This window comes from Balaenoptera ricei, chromosome 20 (assembly GCF_028023285.1).
Source record: "Balaenoptera ricei isolate mBalRic1 chromosome 20, mBalRic1.hap2, whole genome shotgun sequence".
In the NCBI taxonomy this organism is placed as follows: domain Eukaryota; kingdom Metazoa; phylum Chordata; class Mammalia; order Artiodactyla; family Balaenopteridae; genus Balaenoptera; species Balaenoptera ricei.
The window spans coordinates 60,250,736-60,267,625 of record NC_082658.1 but is presented as its reverse complement, the minus strand read 5'-3'; the positions used below and the strand labels follow the sequence as shown (position 1 = coordinate 60,267,625).

General features: G+C 42.9%; 1 long non-coding RNA gene and 1 pseudogene across 2 annotated transcripts in view; one reads left to right on the top strand and one right to left on the bottom strand.

Annotated features, from left to right (window-relative positions):
* The window catches only part of LOC132355010 (uncharacterized), a 291,176-nt gene that overhangs the window by 97,845 nt on the left and 176,441 nt on the right, over window positions 1-16,890 (top strand). The window lies entirely within an intron of this gene.
* Window positions 3,710-3,967, bottom strand: LOC132355182 (small ribosomal subunit protein eS27-like; annotated as a pseudogene).

Below are 16,890 nucleotides of genomic sequence, written 5' to 3'. Positions count from 1 at the left end.
AGGTAGGAGCGCTGTGCCCTGTTCAGGAAGAGAGCTGGCCGCCGAGCCGTGCCACTGTCCCAGCATCAGTTTGCCATATGAACGCTAACCTGCAGCTTTCAGAGCGGGAGATGTTATCAAAGGCAGGTCATTAGTTAATGGCTTGGAGGTTTTTTCCCAAGTCCCTCGTGGGCTGCTATAAATGATTAGTAACATCATTATTGCTTATACATTTGTGGGCCAGCCTAGTATTGCTTTATCAGCACTGACTCAGGGTTTTTATAGGTAAATGGCTCTCAACTTGGGGTTCCCTAACCTCAAGAGGTGCACAATGGTGGTAAGCTCTCTGAACTATACTTTATGTACATAAAAGTGGCAGGAAAATTACGCGTTTACCCTTAACAATACTGTACGGGCTGACAAAGCCTTATTTTAATTGCCTTGGCTTTTTTTTTTTTTTTTTTTTTGCTTTTAATAGAATATACAATTTTCAGTTGATACATTGTAAAGAATTGGTTGTTAGAATGGGTTTTGATAAGTATATACATATTGGGAAGGTTGATTTTTTTACTAAATTAATAAAAGTTAGGGTTTTAGAAGAGCCTTTCAAACCTGGAATCGGATTGTTTTCCCTGGCTCTAGGATTATTCTGATAGTTGCATTTAATATCCAGGCTCAGCCACACTACTTAAAGTTGTATTTTAACCCCCCTTATAGATACGAACTTCAGCAACAACTTGATGTGATATTTCTGTAAGAGAAGAAACCATAGGGAGGATCTCATCTGACTTAGCAGACATTCTCTATTTTCCAAATGGGCAACAGAAAGACTCACAAGGTCCTGATTACTGAGAGAAAGAGGCTGCCAGAACCCACATTTTCTGTTTCTTACTTTTTCACTTCTCCTTGGGCTCTGGGGTTATTTACCTAGAAATAACAGACATGTAGAAGGTGACAAACACTCATGCACACACATGGAAAATCAAAAAGGGTTAGGGGGAGACAGAGAGGGAGGGAGAGAGAGATTTCTTGTATATAGCATGATCTCGTGTAATTCTTTCTAGACTTCTGTGAGGTTGTTGCTGTAATTCTTTTTAAACAGGAGAAGTGCTGAAGCACAGAGAAGTTAAACAACTTGCTTAAAATCACACAGCTAGTCAGAGGCAAAGCCAGGATTTGAACTTGGGCAGTCTGAATCCAGAGCCTTGGTCCTTAACCCCTGTCATAACAACATCACATTCCTATACCCTGAAAAAAGAAGTCAACCTGGAAGCACTGTGAAAACAGCTCCTTAATAAAGTGACTAATTCTGGCAACTGGCCCAGAGAGGAGATGGGAAACCTATTTAGTTTTACTTCCATGACTGATACATATCTTAAAACTGAGTTTCTTCCTAGAAGATTTTAAAAATTTTAATTGTAAATGCTGAGGAATTAAAAAAAACAACTAGCTGAAAGTTCTGGCTATTGTTCATCATCAAGCATATTATATTTTAAAGAAAGTATTTTTAGCCAGTTTAGCCCCGGAATTACATTAGTAAAGCCCCAATCCAGCCAATTGGGGTTTTAAAAACATTGTCTGCTCTTGGTCTATTCTGTAAGTGGCCAAAACAGAGAAAGAGTTTTCAATGTACTTCCTTTACTATTTTCTGAGTGTTTTTGAGTTATGTGAAAAGTGCTGTGATGTTTCATCTGTAGGAGATTTAGCACTGGAAATAGTATTTTGACAGTCCAGAAGAACCCTTCTAGGTAGAAGTATAGATTTATATCTCAGACTTCCAAGCAAAACTTTCAATAAATGAAAAGAAAAAAATCAAACAAACAGTTTTAAAAGCGAAAATAGGATGGCTGGTGGCTGGTTAGTGTATGTTTGTGTGCTGGGGGTTTGGGGGATGAGAAGGGCCAGTGGGCAGAGCCTGCTCTGTTGATTTCCCTAAGTCTTCATTTGGGACAGCCAGGTGCATCAGTATTATACAGCATTATAAAAAAACTGTATTGAAGGATAATTGATTTACAGTGTTGTGTTCATTTCTGCTGTACAGCAAAGTGATTCAGTTATACATATATACATATATTCTTTTTCATGTTCTTTTCCATTATGGTTTATCACAGGATATTGAATATAGTTCCCGGTGCTCTACAATAAGACCTTGTTGTTTATCCATCCTATATATAATAGTTTGCTACAGCATTTTTTTTAACTGAAGAAATGAAAGAGTTCCCAAATGCAGCCAACAAAAAGCCTTCATCAAGTCAGTGGAACTTTTCAATCAAAATGACAACAGCCTCTGGTCTGTCTCTTGCTGGAAATACAAAATGTGTAGAAGGGGCTTCACCCTCTGGGCACTGACCACAGAGTCCAATATTTTGTTATAATTTTGTAAAAGTCAAAGATCCAGCCACTTTCATGGTAAACGTGGCCTTCCCAGCATCCTCTGTAAATGGTACTTGACTCTTGTTGAAGGCATTCTTATTGTCAGACTCTGATCCTGTGAAAGCCCTTCCTGACAGCATCTGTAAAGGGCTTGATGAATAAGGGCTGGATCCAAACGTGAGGGCCCAGCCTTTTCTGGGCTGTCTCCTCCGTGAGCCCTCCCAGCCTCAGCCTGCTGCCTTCCCCGTCCCACTTCTGTGAGCCCAAGATGGCAGTAAGGCACAGCTCCACCGTCCCTTGTCATTCTCTTCGTCAAGGCCATCAGTGTCCTCCACACTTACGAGTTCATCAGCCCTTTATCATCCCTCATCTTACCTGAACCATCAGCAGCATTCCCCCTCTTGCTTTGCAAACAAACACCACCCTCTCTTCATTTTCCTCCAGACCCACTGGATGTTTCTTTCTCCACTGACTAGATCCCTATCATCTTTCCACCGCACATGCGGAACTGCTTCAGAACTCACACTTAGATCTCTTATGGTCTCATACATTAGGTGACCTCACTCTGTCCCATGGCTTTAAATACCAACTCTATCCATGACTCCCTAGTTTATATTTCCAGTCTCTCCTAAACTCGAAAATCTCCATATTGCCTATCTGACATCAGTGAGTAATATCTCATAGTCATACAAACTGAGCATATCTGAAATAAAATTCTTTTTTTTTTGTACTCATCCCTAAAACCACTTCTTTCTGAGCCTTTATCATCTCCATTTAAAGAGAAAACAAAAACAAAGTAAAACAAACAAGCCTGCAACCATCTTCCTAGGTGTTGGCCATCAAGGAATTTGACACACCCTTCCCTTTCTGACACAACTCATGTTTAATCCATCATCGAATTCTGTCTGTTCTACCTTCAAAAAATATCAGGGGGAAAACATTTGCTTACACGCTTTTACCCTATTCTAGGTTTTCTCCACCTCGGCATCGTTGCCATTTGGGGTTGGATAATTCTTTGTTGTGGAGGCCGGTTCTGTGCACTGTAGGACGTTTAGCAGCGTCTCTGGCCTCTGCCCACTGGATGACACATTCCTTCCCCTCCAGTTGTGACGATCAAGAGTATCTCCAGACACTGCCAACAGGTCCCCTAGGGCAGAATCACTTCCAGGTGAGAGCCGCTGCTCCAGCCCCAGCAACCCCATCTTTCACCTGGGTGATCACAGTGGCCTTACAGCTGGCTTCCTTACTGTCTCTCTTGGTCTCATATATTCTACCCAGTAGCCAGAGTGATTTTTTTTTTTTTTATTAATCCAAAATGTGTTTATTGGGATGGCTTCCCATTCATCTTGATTCAGGGGCTTTTAGTGCTGCTTGTGTCTGAAGGAGCATCCTTCTGTAAGCCTTGCTTTTCCTCCTGTAGAGGCTGGCAGAGGACAATAGAACAGCCAACACATAAAACTACTGTTTGTGCATGGCTAAAGACAGTGGTGATTTTATAGCATCCTGGGCATTTCACATCCACGAAATAGGAATTGGGGCTCTACACCAGACGCTTCTTCTGGTGTTTCCTCTTCTCTTCTGGAGAGGGATGAAGGAGATCCTTTGTGAGAGGCATGTTCTCATGGGGAGGTCGTCACCCCCGAAAAGGAGAATCATCTTTTTTTTTATACAATTTTTTTTTGATGTGGACCATTTTTAAAGTCTTTATTGAATTTGTTACAATATTGCTTATGTTTTATGTTTTGGTTTTTTGGCTGCAAGCCATGTGGGATCTTAGCTCCCGGACCAGGGATCAAACCCACACCCCCCGCACTGGAAGGCAAAGTCTTAACCACTGGACCGCCAGGGAAGTCCCAAGAATGATCTTTTAAAAAAACCATTCAGATTATTTCACTCTTGTTGGCGGCCATGGTGATGTGCCCTCAGGGAGCAGGATGAGAGAAGGGTGTCTGGGGGACAGCATTGGCTGCCACACCCTGGGATCTGCCTGCGTCCAAGCTCTTCTCAGCTACACTGTTCCCAGGCTGCTCCGGGCTGATGATGGAGCACGGCCAGGGCATCAGAGCTGGGCTGTCGCTGACTCACACGTGTGATGCTTTGGAATTTCTCAGAGCTGTATTCCAGTTTGACCAGTCTTCCTTCCTCCCCTTCCTCCTTTCACAGGTGCCAGACTTACATCGTGTTTCTAGGTCTGTCCTAACCTGCTCTGTCTCCCTAGCAAGACTTCTCCCCCTTTATCCTCCCCAGGTGTTTTCTCTAATAAACCTCCCTGAATGTCTAATTCCATCCTGGCCTCTGCTTCTCAGACAATCCAAAAACTCCCCCGCTCAGGACTTTCTAATGGCTTTCTTCCTCACTCAGAACGAATCCCACAGTCCTTGTGGCAGGTCACAAGGCCCCGTGACCTGCTGATGCCTTTCTTGCTGATCTCAGCTCCTGCAACTCCACACCTGTTCACTTTGTTCTAACTGCACTGGTTGTGTTGCTATTTCTTAAACACACCAGGCTCCTTCTTGCCTTGATCATTTTAGCATCTGTTCCCTCCCCCTGGAATTCTGTTCCCCTGGATATTCATTTGGTGAACTTACCTGAAGTCTTGGGTTAAATATCACCTCCTTAATGAGACCCATCCTGATAACCCACTTCAAAACTGCCACCTGGCTCCCATTTCCCCAGCACCTCAATGTTGTTGCCTTGTACTCTTCTTCAGTGCATTGATCACTTTCACTCTATTCTGTTCTATTACATTATGTCTGTTTTGTTCTCTGATACATTTCAAGTACCTAGAACAGTGCCAGCACAGAGTAGATAAGCAATAAATATTTGTTAAATGAAGAAACTGACTTAGACTCTAATTCCTTATTTGTATGTTTCCCTCATTATACTAAGACCTTCTTTTTTTCCATTTATTTATTTCAATTAAAAAATTTTTTATTGAAGTATAGTTGATTTACAATATTATATTAGTTTCAGGTGTAAAAAATAGTGACCCAGTATATTTATAGATTATACCCCATTTAAAGTTATTACAACATAGGCTATATTTCCCTGTGCTGTATAATATATCCTTGTTGCTTATTTATTTTGTACGTACTGTTTTGTACCTCTTAATCCCCTACCCCTATCTTGCCCCTTCACCCTTCCCTCTCCCCACTGGTAACTGCTAGTTTGTTCTCTGTATCTGTGAGTCTGTTTCTGTTTTGTTATATTCATTCATTTGTTTTATTTTTTAGATTCTACATATAAGTGATAGTATAGAGTATTTGTCTTTCTCTGTCTGACTGACTTCACTAAGCATAATACTCTCTAGGTCCATCCACATTGTTATAAATGGCAGAATTTCATTCTTTTTTTATGGCTGAACAATATTCCATTATATGTATATTATAATACCTCTACATATACCACACCTTCTTTATCCATTCATCTGTTGATGGACACTTAGGTTGCTTCATATCTTGGATATTGTAAATAATGTAAATAATTTGACTTAATCAGAATCTAATACTTTATTTGTATATGTTTCCCTCACTAAACAAAGACCTTCTTGAAGACAGCAACCTTTGCACTCTTGATATAGCTAGACAGCGTATTAGGTTCTCCGTACATGTTTGTTGAAATAAATTGCTTTAATGCCTATTAAAATGGTATTGGGGATACTAACCCATAGGGTTGTTTTTAAGATTCAGTGGCACACTATGTATAAACTGCCATCATCTGGCTCAATAAATGGTAGTTGTAAATAATATAACAGGGAAAAAAATCACTAGCACGGTCTAGTAAGCAATTGCTTGATTTTTAAAAATAAATTTATTTATTTATTTATTTTTGGCTGCCTTGGGTCTTCGTTGCTGTGCGCCGGCTTTCTTTTAGTTGTGGTGAGCAGGGGCTACTCTTCGTTGCGGTGCGCGGGCTTCTAATTGCAGTGGCTTCTCTTGCTGCGGAGCACGGGCTCTAGACGCACGGGCTTCAGTAATTGTGGCACGTGGGTTCAGTAGTTGTGGCACACGGGCTCAGTAGTTGTGGCTTGTGGGCTCTAGAGCGCAGGCTCAGCAGTTGTGGCGCACGGGCTTAGTTGCTGTGCGGCATGTGGGATCTTCCCGGACCAGGGATCGAACCCGTGTCCCCTGCATTGGCAGGCGGATTCTTAACCACTGAGCCACCAGGGAAGCGCAATTGCTCAATTTTTAAGCTACCTGTGTTGCAATTATTTTTTAGTTTTTTGTTTGTTCATTTGTTCTTTTACTACTAATTAGTAATTCTACTGGTGTGTACATCAGAGTGTCTGTTCCTCAATCCTCAATTTATTACATTTAATCGATAAACTACTGAAACAAAAAATAAATGGTAGTTGTAAAAAAGTGCTGTTTCATAGGAAAAGAAACAGTAATTTGTGTGGGAGCTTAGAGAATGAAGCACTCACTTCCAGCTTTGGGAGAGAGTGCAAGTGTAAATCTGAAGATTTTTTTCAAGAAGCAACATTTGAACTGAGGTCTAGGGAAGAGGAAGTCTGTGCTCACTTTTTCCACGATCTTTTTCTTTCTTCTGAGGGGAAGGGATGCAGATTCGATCAGACGCTGACCATGGGTCATGGATTGTCTCACATTTCCTGGTGGGTCTGGTCCCAGAACACTAAAGTAGGTCAAGTGCATGAAGCGGTATTCTCCATCCTTTCCTGCTTTCATCTATCTGAGATTCTGTGGGTCTGGACATCTTATTCTCCTTCACCTCTATCTTATCCTGCCTCCAAAAGATGCATAGGCTGAATGGATAATGTTCCTCAGAGGATGCCATGTATTTTTAAAATTTTTATTGAAATGTAGTTGATTTACCATGTTGTGTTAGTTTCAGGTGCACAGCAAATTGAATCAGTTATACATACATATATAAATAAATAAATATATATATTATTCTTTTACCTTCTCTTCCGTTATAGGTTATTACAAGATAGTGAGTAAGGTTCCCTGTGCTGCACAGCAGGTCCCTGTTGGCTATCCACTCCATATATAGTAGTGTGCTTATTCTAATCCCAAACTCTCAATTTATTCCTCCACCAGGCTGCCATATTTCTTGATAGTCTCTTCCTCTCAAGAATCTCTGCTTCCTGCTCACCACATCTTCATTTCAGATTGACTGACCTATGGTAAGATCCAACCGTGGTCCTAAAGCAAAGTAAAAGTCTGTATCAGTTCTCTAGGGCCACCATAACGAAGTACTGCAGACTGGGTGGCTTAAACAACAGAAACCTGCTTTCTTATAGTCCTGGAGGCTGGAAGTCTGAGCTCAAGGTGCCTGAAGGGTTGGTTTCATCTTTGGCTTGTAGATGGTTGTCTTCTCCTTGTGTCTTCATATCATCTTCCCTCTGTCCATGTCTGTGGCCAAATTTCCTCTTCTTAAATAAGGATAGCACTTATATTGGGTTAGGCCCCACTCTGGCAACCTTATTTTAACTCCATTACCTCTTTGAAGACTCTGTCTCCAAATACAGTCACATTCTGATGAGTTAGGACTTCGGCACATGAAGTTTTCAGAGGCTTGAATCTAAGCTGGTGTCCCAGTCTGGTTTCCCAGAAGCTCAGAACAAAGTGGTACTTTGAGCTCCTACGTGTCATGGTCCCTTTGTGCATCTCTCTGTGGGGCCCTCTGTGATGCACAAGTGACTTATGTGTAGCTGGTTCCACTGTCCAAGTACCACCTGTCTTTGCACCTCCCCCCTCCCCAGACACTGATGTCGCCTTTGAAAGGTGCTATGATTCGAGTACATGGAGATGGTGGAAAGCAGCTGAGCCCGCAGAGTCAATGTTACCTTCACGGCTGAGACTAAGGGGAAGAACCTGGGGCATTTGCCTCGTGCAGAATCCAAGAGGGTGCCGAAACACTCAATTATCAAGATAATATTTTAATGCAGTGTTTAAAAAATCAAAATAGTGCAGAAAAAACTATGACAAACGCAATATCAAATTTTTGAATTCAGACAGGATCCATGACAATCCTTCAGTTGCTTTTAGACAGGTGTCCTTACCTGCTGAGAGCCTCTATTTCTGGATTAAAATCTTGCTGTCCCTTCAAGTGTCTCTTATAGGACATGGTGTTTAGCTCTCTCCACAGTCTGCCATTTATTCATTCAGCAAACCATTTGTTTATCGAGTATCTACTAAGAGTCGTACAGAATAGGAATTAAATATTTGCCAAATTAATAAACAAGCAAAAACCTAATTACAGTTGTTTTAAAGACACCCCCAGGGACACTGTACTCTGGTAGCAAGAAGAAACATTGACAAACTGGTGGGCGTCAGGGGCTGGATTGCGTGATGAAGGACACTTAAAATAGGTTTTTCATTTATTAAACCAACAAATATTTAGTATCTACTAGTGCAGGACACTGTGCATGTCAGTTAAGCATTTTAAAATTTTAATAGGCAGAAGGATCTAGAAACTCAAAGTACAAGTTGTCAGTATTTATAAGAGCGTCCATTTCATGGAGGAATGCGTCTTTGGTGAATTACTCTAAAGAAAATATTTACTGGCTACGTATCACAGCACTCCTCCAGCTGGGCATCAGCAGTAACTAGAGAAGGAGTGGGCAGAGGTAGCAGAGACATTTCTTCTCTATTAGTCATGACAAATGAGAGAAATAAACCGAACTGGCAAAAAGTACAGACTCAGTGCAGGGATGAATAGTTCAGAGAAGAAGATTTGCATTTGGATATGAAATTCTGAGCCTGCCAAGCTCATAGGAAATCTGCAGTTTGCTATCAGTTAATCTCTACTGTTTAAAGTTTTAGGGAGGGAAGGAAGCAAATTGCATCCCTTGTTCATAAAACCGAATGACCACTTTCAACCCCCAAAAGGGGAGTATTTGGCAGATGACGCTTAAAGTAATTTCCTGGAGTGCTGTGGAGCCGGTGCTGACATAGAGGTAGCTGCAGGTCCCTCTTTGTGGGAAGGGCATGCTGTGGGGAAGAAGAGAATTGCCCTTCTCTCCTGGGATAAGGGGATGAAAGGGATGGGGTAAGGAAGACAAACAGGCTAACCCAGACAACAGGCAGGAAATCAGCTGTAGTAAACGGTGCTGTAAGGACACTGCACAGAGCAGTGGTGCGGATGGACCCATTGAACTGAAGTGACAACTCAGCTAACACTGATGGAACATCTGCAGTGTGTGAGAAGGCATCCTGGAATACTCAGGGGATTCCAAGGTGGGCAAGACACAGTCCCTGCCCCTGAGATGCTGATGATAAGTTGGGAAGAGAATGACATTCATGAATCATTTTAATACAAAACAAACTCTGGTACATACTAATATAAATATATAAAATATGTTATCTATATACTATGAAAATAAGACACGTATGTATATGATTTTAAATATATATATGCGCATATATATAAATTTTAAAGTGTTAAATATCCACATGGGAACTTGACACTTGTTTTCCTCCTTCTCTGGAAACTGAAATTGTTCCAAGCTAGTGCACGGCACAGAAAAGAGACACAATGCAAGGAAATCGGTGATGTCCTCAAGAAACAGTTGGCATAACTCACCTAGGCTGAATCCACAGGGCAGTACTATGTCCGGGCCCATTTCTCAAAAGGATGCTGTGAAACAGTCCTCCTGTGATCAAGTGAGATCAAAACACCAGTGAGACGGTCCTGGTTAAGTCTCCCACTGTAACCCCCAAGCCACGCGTTCTGCTGGGTCACAGACTTGCTGACTGCCCAGCCTTGCGTTTGGATGAATCACAGGATGGCTGGCTTTGGTGCTTCATGGAGACCAGGCTGGGGGCCAGCAGTCCTGATGCTCTGCATTTCCGATGGCAGCCCCTCATCTGTCAGCCTCAGCAGCATGAGGGCTGGGGGTCGAGTCTCTTACTTGCTGAGGTGGGCAGGAAGGTTTGGCCTTGTGTCAAGGTTCCTGTTTCTCTGGCTCTTGTTCCCGAAAACATGTCTTCCGCAGGGACACGGGCAGGAGAAATGAACTATCCTCGGCATCCTATACTCTCTACTTTGTCAGAACAACAAACACAGCTTGATACATCGGGGGCTTATCTTTTAACCTCTGCTGGTGTCTCTGGCTTTAACATGACTGACCTGGGGCTCCAGGCTCCAGACAAATGGGCAGATCTATTCCCAAGACACTGTTTGTCCCCCAGTGTCAATATTGGCAAAGGTAGGGGGATGGATAATAGAAATCTAGCTGGTCAAATCAGTCTTTGGAGGGAAGAGACTCAAGGACCATGTCAACACCGATTTGACTGATTTTTAACCTCCTGGACAAGTCAACTCAGTTTCAGAGAGTTGAACCCAGTGGGCCTGGAGATGTAGGCAGTGGGTGCCTCTTGAGGCAGGTCTTGGGCGTGGAAACACAGGTGGACCTTTAAGGCCCACCCAGAGCCCTGTGGGAGAGCATCATTTGTGCTGCTACACAATATGAAACGAGAAAGCTGCAGATGAGCCATCCTGCTTGGAAGTCCCTGTGCCTTGGGCCTCCCTAGGATGCTTTTGCATCATTTGAGGGAAATGGTAGAATTCCCAAGAACAGCCAGCAACACCCAGCATGGTGCCAGATAGCTTCTAATTTCTCCAACCAATGTGAACTTTCTAACTAAATGAGTAATTTCTGTTGGCACGAATAAAGGAATGACCAAATATTCTAGGAGATGTTTCTTGCTCTTTCTTTTAACTCTTTTGTCCCTGCCTTATTTCTTGAAGTTTATTGGATAAGGAACCAAGTTGGTCACCGTCCTTTATAATAACAGTACCTGTGCACAATGAATAATACTTGTACAGTGTCCACAAAGCCCATGGGGGCGCAGGACTCCAAATAGCTCTCCTCTTGAGGTTAAGAAAGGGACTTGCCACAGATGCTTGCTGTAGTCTGTTCAGGGGAGAGTCATCATGATGAAGAACAGTTTGGAAAGCAACCAATGTAAGGAAAAATTGGAGGTATTGAGGCTGTTCTTCCTAGGGAACCGATAACACAGCAGCCGTCTCTAGTTGAAGGATGACTTTACATTATTCCAGGACCAGCTTTTCAGCAGATTGAGCTGTTCAAAAAAGATCATGCTCGCGTAGAGCACACAGAGCTCCCCATCACTGAAAATATTAGAGTTAAAGCAAGAGCAAGTGACAAGGGGTATCGGGCTTGGGAGAAGATCGCACTCATTGGCCTTGAATGAGTTCCTGGCACTTAAGGAAGAAAAGGGAGGCCCAAAGCCCATGCTCTCCTCCTCCACTAGGCCTTCGGATTCCCTGGAATCTGTCCAGGGTTCATGGAATTGCAGCAATCAGACGTGGCTGTCTCCCAGGGATTTATCTAATCCTGATAACTCCTTTAGACCAGGAGATGGGCACTAAATAAACTCACACAAGGAATTAAAGGCATCCTCCTTGAATGCTATTTGAAGTCAAACCTTTGAAGCAATCTTTCTTCTCCCCGTTTTCCCCCTTCTTTATTTAAAAACATTGTGTCAGGAGCGCTCTCCCGCTGTAATTACCCCCTGTCACTGCTGCTCGGGACGGTTTTACTAACTGGCGAGCAAAGCTTGCAGGGAAAATGCATGATGGGCATTTCTAAAGAGGACTGAGGAGGCTCTTTATCTCGGAGCTGCAGTGACGGCAGCTCTAGTCATGATCCTCCGACAGCCCTGATGCCGCCTGTAACGTCTTACCAAGATGAGAGGTTACCAGCTCAAAGGGAAACCTCTGAACGTGAGCTCCTAGGCACCCCTGTGCCACTTCAAAGCGCTGGTTTGTGTGATGGGCAGAGGTCCCTGCCAGATTAAGGTTTCCATCATTGTTAATTGATGACTCTGAGAGCCACCAGCCTGTTTTGCTGGATCAACAGCCAGGTTGATTATTGGAAGCCACTTTCACAGGAGCGGACAGTGCGGCGTCCTTGACGGCCAGGCGTGAGACACCCTGCAGAGTGTGCGGTGCTCGTAGTCTGCTTAATTTGAGGGGGGGGGCAGTTTTCATCATAGTTAAATGAAGCACGGGGGAGTTCAAAGGAAATTTCTGTGCCAGTCTACAAAGATGCTCACTGAGACAGAGTCGGATGTCACGCTTTCAGGAGACAGTGTCCTCATGGCATCGAATCTGAATGGGAAGATAAGAATCATAGTGTTCAGAACTCTTCTGCATGACTGATTTTTGCCTTTTATCCTTGCCATCGCAGACACAGCCGTAAAACAGACTCAGGACCCTTCAGTTAGGGGATGGGCGATCCAGGGCTGCTTGATTCTTCATACTCTGAACAACACTGGGTCCCTTTAGGGTTGCCATGGTTTTCAACCCATTCAATACCAGATTCCACCCTATCCCGTGGCATCTGTATATAAATCTCTTTGTTTCTTCCTGTGGTGGAGCTCAGTAATTGAGGATCATCTGTATGGGGGAAGAAAAGCACCAATTACATGCTTTCTTCCATTTCTGAGAATCACACCAAAGCAAGGAAATAACCTGGAAATGGCTAGTTGTTTCTGAACTCTAGAATGTAAGTATAAATTGAATAGTGTATGTGGCACACATTAATTTGTTCCAACAAAATCTGATGCTTTGGGTTTAAACACAAAGCCTGAAGCTTAATCCCTGCTCTTCCCGTGCAGGGATGGTGGGTGGAAGCAGTGGTCCCTGCAGTCAGGTCTGCTCTCTCCTCCACAGCCTCCCCTTCCTTCTGGCAAAGGCCGACGTAGCTTTTGAATATATCATCATCATCATCATCATCATCATCATCATCACAGCCTGTCTCCATGTTGATTTACTTTGACAAACAGGGAATTCCCTAGCGGTCCAGTGGTTAAGATTTGGTGCTTTCACTACCACGGACTGGGTTCGATCCCTGGTCAGGGAACTAAGATCCCGCATGCCACACATTGTGGCCAAAAAAAAGGATAATTTGACAAACAGTACTTCAGCACCTATTCTGTGCTGGACTCTGCCTAGGAATACAAAGACAAATAAAACTTCTAGGAGAGCTACATATATAGATAACCTTTATGTACAAGAAAGTGCTGTGATAGAAAGTACAAGCTATCAGGGTATAGAGAAGGGGGTGTTGAATTAGGAACAGTGAGAGTCACTAACAGCTGTTGAGAGATTAAACACGGGTGCATTTGGAAGAACTGTTTCTTAGGACTAAAAAAATACGGTGAGGCAGGTGAAAGCTTATCTTTGGACTCCAGCTTTTCAATCTGTACCCTTACATTCAGGACTCTTTTGGGGGCTAATGGCAGAAAACGAACTCAGTTTCATGTGAGCTAAAAAAAGGAATCCATGCATTGGCATCACAAAAAGTGCAAGATGCAGATTTCAAGCGTGACTGGGTCTGAGATCTCGTTAGGGCTTGGTCCCTCTTCTTGCTGGCTTTTTCACGGAGATCCTTCACATATGGTGATAAGGGGACCACCGCACCGGTGACTCAGGGCTGTGGTCTACCTTCTCAGCAACCTTAGTGAAAGGGTACCTCTTCCCCCACAGTCACACGGAAGTTCTGGAATGGTGTTTGGTTGGCTTGGTTTAAATGCCCACCGCACCTGTGCTAATCACTGTGGCCAGGGAGACGGACACCTCTGACAGTCTTGCTCCTGAGTCCACCCAAAGCACATGGGCAGAGAGTGGGGAGGGGTGTTCCTTAAGGCAAACTGAAGTGTGCTCGCAAGAAGACGGTGGGTGGATGGCAGGCAGGCCCAGCAGCTGCCCACGGTCCCTTTTCAGTCCTGGTTCTGCTCGAAGTTTCCCTCCACTTTCCCTGAGGGCCTCAGGGTAGGGCTGACATATGCAGCAAAATACAGGCCATCTAGGTAAATTTGAATTTCTACTAAGTAACAAATAATTTTTCGGTATATGTCCCAAGGTTGTTGTTTATCTGAAACTTAAATATAACTGGGTGGGCATCTTATATTTCATCTGGAATCATGCCTTAGCACTTCTCAGAAAAAACCATTGAAACACTGAAGTATAAGAAGTTCTTAATAGCTTAAAATACTACTTGATGTGAGTTTTGGTTGCTGTTGTTTTTTGTTAGACAGGATTTGAACTGGCCTTGGTTCAGTGGTTATCAACTTTGCCTGCACACCGGAATCTTCCAAGGAGTTTTAAAAATACTTAAAACAAAAAATACTGGGTCCCACCTTATATGTACTGAATCAGAATATCTGAGCTGGGGGCTTAGAATGTTTCAAGCCTCCCTAGGAGACTTCCGTGTATGGCCAGGATTGAAAAGCATGGAGCAAAAGCGTTAATTCTTTTTTTTTTTTTTAATTTATTAATTTATTTTTAAATTTGTATTGGGACTATAGTTGATTTACAATGTTGTGTTAGTTTCTGCTGTACAGCAAAGGGAATCAGTTATACATATATCAACTCTTTTTTTAGATTCTTTCCGCATATGGGTCATTACAGAGTATTGAGTAGAGTTCCCTGTGCTATACAGTAGGTCCTTGCTAGTTATCTATTTTACATATAGTAGTGTGTATATGTCAATCTCAGCATTAATTCTTTGAAGATAATTTCTGCATTAGAAAACAGAGAAAAAGGGGTCTGGCTGCTGTTCCCAGTTTTTCTACACTAGTAGGCAATCATCCACTCTGCCTACTACAAGATGATTTCTGGTTCACAGAGCACACTGACAAATTTGATAAAAAGTCACCCTCGGAATGATTTCTCCAACGTCAGGTGGCAAATGCAGCGAGAGTGTAATTTTTACAAATGAGTGCTGATGGAGACTCCTTCCTGAAAGGACAAAGAATGTGGGAAAGATGGTGACATGGTCATTTAGCTGACACTTAGTAAAGGAATCTTTTATTTTCTGCAAGTGTTGGCTATGCAGTTTCAACACTTTCTGCTAAGCCTTTTTAGTCATGGGAGATTCGCAAGTTGGGCCTTTACAATAGAAGCATCTTCACTGGACACTAAGGGTAGGCATTAAAGGATGGACAGTTTTGGGGTGGTTACCCTGTGTTCACTCTGTGTATCCCCCTTTCTGCTTCTCTGCTCCCTACATCTCTTGTAGCATGTTGGGTTATGTGACTGTGGTATTGGCCTTAACTACGTTCATATGTACATATATATATATATTTCTCCAGTTATACACGGTGCATCCCAAATTGTAGTTTAGAGATGAATTGTATCAGAGTCACTTGGAAAGCTTAATGAACACACACACACACACACACACACACACACCCTTTCATCCCATCCCCAGTCACTTGACACAGTTGGTTTAGGGTAGAGTACAGAACATTTTCTATAGGTGATCGAAAATATTGCCCCAAGTGATTCTACTGCATATTCAGCTTTGAGAACGACTAGGCTAATTTTTAATGTCCTCAACCTACATGGGGTGAGGTCGATGATAATGAAAGTGACCATTTATTGAGTGTGTACGATGCCTGAAGCACTGTGAGAGGACCCCAACAGCATACATCATCTCCTTTCGTCCTCCGTGTGCCCAACGAGTTTTTATTCCCACTTTACAAATGGAAAAATGGAGTAAATGTCAGGATCACCTTGTGCATGGCAGAGCTGGGGTTTGCATCCAGATCTTGATGTGTCTCCAGTGCCTGGGCCATCATGCTTGGCATTTTAGTGTCCTTATGGCTATGGGGCTGGCATGTAGGGCCTGAGGGCAGCAAGTCAGGTGTCTGAAGGCTCTATTCCTGGATGGGCTGTCCAGCTACTTTTGCTCTTAGGCTCTCCTATTTGATCACACATCTTACTGGGCAGAGCAGACTGGAAGCCACGTGAAGAAAGGTTTGATGTCTTGCTATGATTCCTAGAACCAATCCCAATGACCTGTCCTCTAGAGGTGGTTCTTCAGTACTCCTTACTGACTGTGAGGCCGGGGGTCCCTGACATATGAGGAGATTGAGAGGATTGGAGTGTGTCTCCCTGGGGACTTCGCCTCTTTGGGTAAGAGACAGTGCTGCTTTTTTTTTTTTAAACCTTTGAGCAAAATATTTATTGAAACTAGACTAAACAATCCCCCACTTAGTTAGGATCTTAGAGGTCATTTGACCAGACTCTCCACCTGATGTATGATTCCAAGGAACAATTTCAGATTGTTTAGAGTCTTACAATAGCTAATTAACTTCTGTGCAGGATTCCATATTTGTCCTTTGGTTCAAGCTTGTTGACTTTGTGGTCAAAGTTTGCTATATCTGTAGAATTTTTTTTCCTTTTTGATCTATGAAGAACCAATGGAGGTATGTAAAAGCTTCCAGATATATAAATATTTCTACTTGTAATTTGAGACAGCGCTTCTTGTAACATCACCTCTGAGCTCTGGCACTGGCTCAGTTCCCTCTGAAATGATGAAGTACCTTACTGATAATTCATCAGAAGAGTGAGGCACAGTCACATATGAAGAACAAGTTAAGATGAGACAATAAACAAGACCCTTTTGCAAGGAGAAAACTTTGATCTGTCAACTGAGCTTCCCATGTCCTTCCGTATAAACACCCATTAAGCCTCGAGAGGCTTAGTAAACAGAATGGTGTGAGGTTGGGATATTTCCAGAGTGGAAAAAAAAAATTATGC